The sequence below is a fragment of the Mauremys mutica genome, unplaced genomic scaffold (genome assembly GCF_020497125.1).
Source record: "Mauremys mutica isolate MM-2020 ecotype Southern unplaced genomic scaffold, ASM2049712v1 Super-Scaffold_100583, whole genome shotgun sequence".
In the NCBI taxonomy this organism is placed as follows: domain Eukaryota; kingdom Metazoa; phylum Chordata; order Testudines; family Geoemydidae; genus Mauremys; species Mauremys mutica.
This window is the reverse complement of record NW_025423350.1, coordinates 56,535-59,884: the sequence shown is the minus strand read 5'-3', so window position 1 is coordinate 59,884 and position 3,350 is coordinate 56,535. Positions and strand designations below refer to the sequence as shown.

The 3,350-nt window shown below is 46.0% G+C and overlaps 1 non-coding gene across 1 annotated transcript; it reads right to left on the bottom strand.

The window, feature by feature from the left end:
- Positions 1-2,219: 2,219 nt before the first annotated feature.
- On the bottom strand, positions 2,220-2,291 carry TRNAC-GCA. The gene has a single exon. It is a non-coding gene; the product is annotated as a tRNA-Cys (tRNA).
- Positions 2,292-3,350: the final 1,059 nt, after the last annotated feature.

The window sequence follows — 3,350 nt, the reverse complement described above, 5'->3', positions numbered from 1 at the left end:
GTTGCTTCAGGTTGTGCTGGGGAGCAGATATTTTTATTATCATTTTCCGCACTTAAAATATATTGAACTATAACAAAGAGCAGGAACAGGGCAGGGATAGGGGAAAATGTCATTTCACCCGCTGTAACAACAGACGTAGTTGGGGTAAGTCGGAGGGAATCCCTTATTCCCCATCACCATCCTCCTTCAATCCGTGCTAGAACATAAGAATCCTTTTCCTTTCCTCTGTTGTGGGATGGGAGACTTCCAAAAGTGCTCCCTGTGCTATAGCACATGGCTAAGCTCAGAGAATAAACCCCCAATAGCCCCTGAGCTTTGCTTTTTGAATTCTGTATTTCCGATTACTTCAAGCCTGGGCATTGTGATTATTTACCAGTTTCTCTAGCATTGTTCCTACCACTGTTTCTGTAACATATTTAGTTTTTTATGGGACTGGTTGTTGTTCCTTTGCCTAACCCCAACCTGGAAGGCCAGGGTGTCTGTTTTCTCTGGCCCCTCCCCACATACAAATCTGACATGGTTGCACCTGCCAGGAGCAAACAAAAAGCCCCACTGGTCACACACACAAAGCAGATAGAGACACACACAGGACACAGAAGAAACTGAATTATTTGAGCTATCAACATTTCCACTTTCCCACAGCATGTTAGTTCTGAAGGTTGTTTTAATTTGCTTATTTTGTTGGAACCAGAAATGGGGAAAGCGAACACTGGAGTCAGTGGAATTACAGCAGGAAGGGATAAGTCTCATGATTTGTCACTAACCAAAGGCTTTGTGAACAGAGCGATAATGTTACTGAATGGTTTGGCTAACCCTGCGGTTAGAAAGAATCAGCTGTATGGGTGGTAAATTGACAGAGGCTCTGCTGCTGATCATGAAATAGAAGCACATTACCTTTAAACAGCTGCTATTTCAGTGCCTCTGGAAGTACAGAACACAACGATCTGTGTTAAAGGAAAGTTGCCATTTCTCAGAGCCCCAATTTCTGTTGTGTGTGTACAGGAAGGTTTGAATGTGTAGCAGGTAGTTTGGTCAAGCTTAGCTATTTTATGTGTGTAACAGGCTCCTGCCCACCTCCAGCAGAGGTTTCAATCACATATGATGGCAACTTACCGAATGTCACACAAATTAGTCCATCCCTCCCCATATTCAGTCTCTGACCGGAATGTTAGAATGAGGCAGAGAACTGGGAAAGTATCGCAGTAGGAATACATTAAAAAGTGGGATTAATCAGAGCTGGGATGCAGACAGAGCCTGTTCTAGAGCTGGTGAAGTGACAGGGACACACTCCCGCTAGTGCTGGCTCTGAAATAACAGCAGGAGCAGATCGAAGAGAATGAGCTCATGGGCAGCTGCCCTGTCAGTGCATCACTCACCTGGCAGGTGTTACACAAATCACAGCACTTCCCCCCACTGCCACCACTTCATTATACTGTCCATGGGGCTGTTTGTCCTGCAGGACTTTGATCTCTCCGGGTGGTCCATGGTGATCCATAAAAGAGCCATTAGGGGAGCAGGAGTCATCCCAATGGAAATCTCCCCACTTCTTTCTCAGTGTTACCTTCTTAGCCCTGGCTTTGGAGATGACATTAGCCTTATCCTGTCTTGATTTTAGGTAGGATTTTGATCACCTTCTGGGGCTTGGCAGCTTAGAACTTTTGAGCGCTTTTCTCTGCCTTTTTGGTCCCTGCTGCAGTCAGTACATTCTAGAGATGGGCATGGTGACCTCCCTGGGGATCTTGACAGCTTTAGCCAGCTTCTTGGTGGCTATTTTCCTGCTCACAGCCACTGTCTTCTTCTCATGCCTTGTCCTGGGGGCCCAGCTGCTGGTTGAATGGGAAGGAGCCAAAGTGCTGGTGACTTTAGCCTGCAGCAAGTTGCCTTTGCTCGTCAGACTCCTGAACCCCAACTGGATGTGGTTCTTGTTCTTCTGCACAGCACAGCCCTGGAGAGGAGGGATCGGCAAATGTACATTCATATGATCCCTTTGTTTAATTGATGTAAACATAAACTAGACACTTAGGGGATTGGAACTGATTTCAGCTGATGGACAGGTTTGCTAGGTTTTTATGCATTTGGACAGTGAAATGTTGAGTGTTTACATTCATTTCAAGCATCCCCATATAGTGGAGCTCCTGAACATAATGGAGAATGGTAATCAAAATGTTTTCCCTTTTTTTAAAAAAATAAAAAAATAAAAGAATAATAAGAGGCTTATTAGAGGGCACTTGGATTTGAAGCAAGGACCACTTGATCTGCAGTCAAACACTCTACCACTGAGCTATACCCCCATGAGAGCAGATGCTTTCCCCATTGTAGCTGAAGCACATCAGTGATTCCAATAGCAGGGGCAGGTTCTCTCTGGGGCACAGAGATTTTTTGGGGAGTTGGTGGCTCCTTTCTTTCCTCACCCTGGAGTAAACTCAGCTTTTTATTCCATGGTACATGTTTTATGGACCAACAGCAGCAGCTTGAAGAAAGAGGAGAGTGAATATCCCACTCTCAGGGCTGAAGGTGGCCACGTCCCCTCTGTCTGACCATTACCATTGCAGGAGAGAAGGTTTCAATGGAGTTGAATGCCCTGACTCAGACTAGAGACACAGAAAGGTTTTGCTGTTCATTGAACAGCAAAGGAAATTGTGTCTGTATGTGAAACTGAGGAGGGACATGAAACGCCCACAGGGTGGCGCAATGCCCTAAGCTAAGGCAGGAGGGTGAAGGAATGAGGCTGAGGAATGACTGAAGTGGACTCACCTGGGATTGAAATGACATTTTTTTGCGTCGGGTAATGAGAAATGTGACATTAATTCAGATGCAGGGTTGAGGCTTCTTTAGCTCCTTGTAGAACGTGAACTTGATTTCCCTGAAGGGAGAAAGGGAAAGTCTGGGGCGGCCTTTAGTCCCTGGCTGGAGCAGTGTATAAAAAAGGCTCCAGAGACGCAGCTGGCAATTACAGGCCACTAAGGCTAACGTCAGTACCAAGCACATTGGGTGGAATTGTAGAGCCCAATGATTATACTCATAGCTAACCAGGATTTGCTGGGCGTATCTATTGGGTTTCCGGGAAACGGGGCGGGCGGAAGCCCGCCCAATGCTAATGGATCCCCCCTGTTGCATCGCAGGAGCAGGAACGGAGTCTGACAGCCAAGTGTGATCACAGGTAGAGAGTTTCTTTATTCCACTCCAGCAGGCTCTTATATACAATCACATCAAGCAATCAGGCAATAACTAATTGGTTGATTAAATTAACACAAGCACAGCTGTAACCTTGTAGGATAATTATCATCCTACACACCTGTCTAACTTATCTCACATCCCACACACCCCCTCAGCCTAAGGGGAGGATCCAC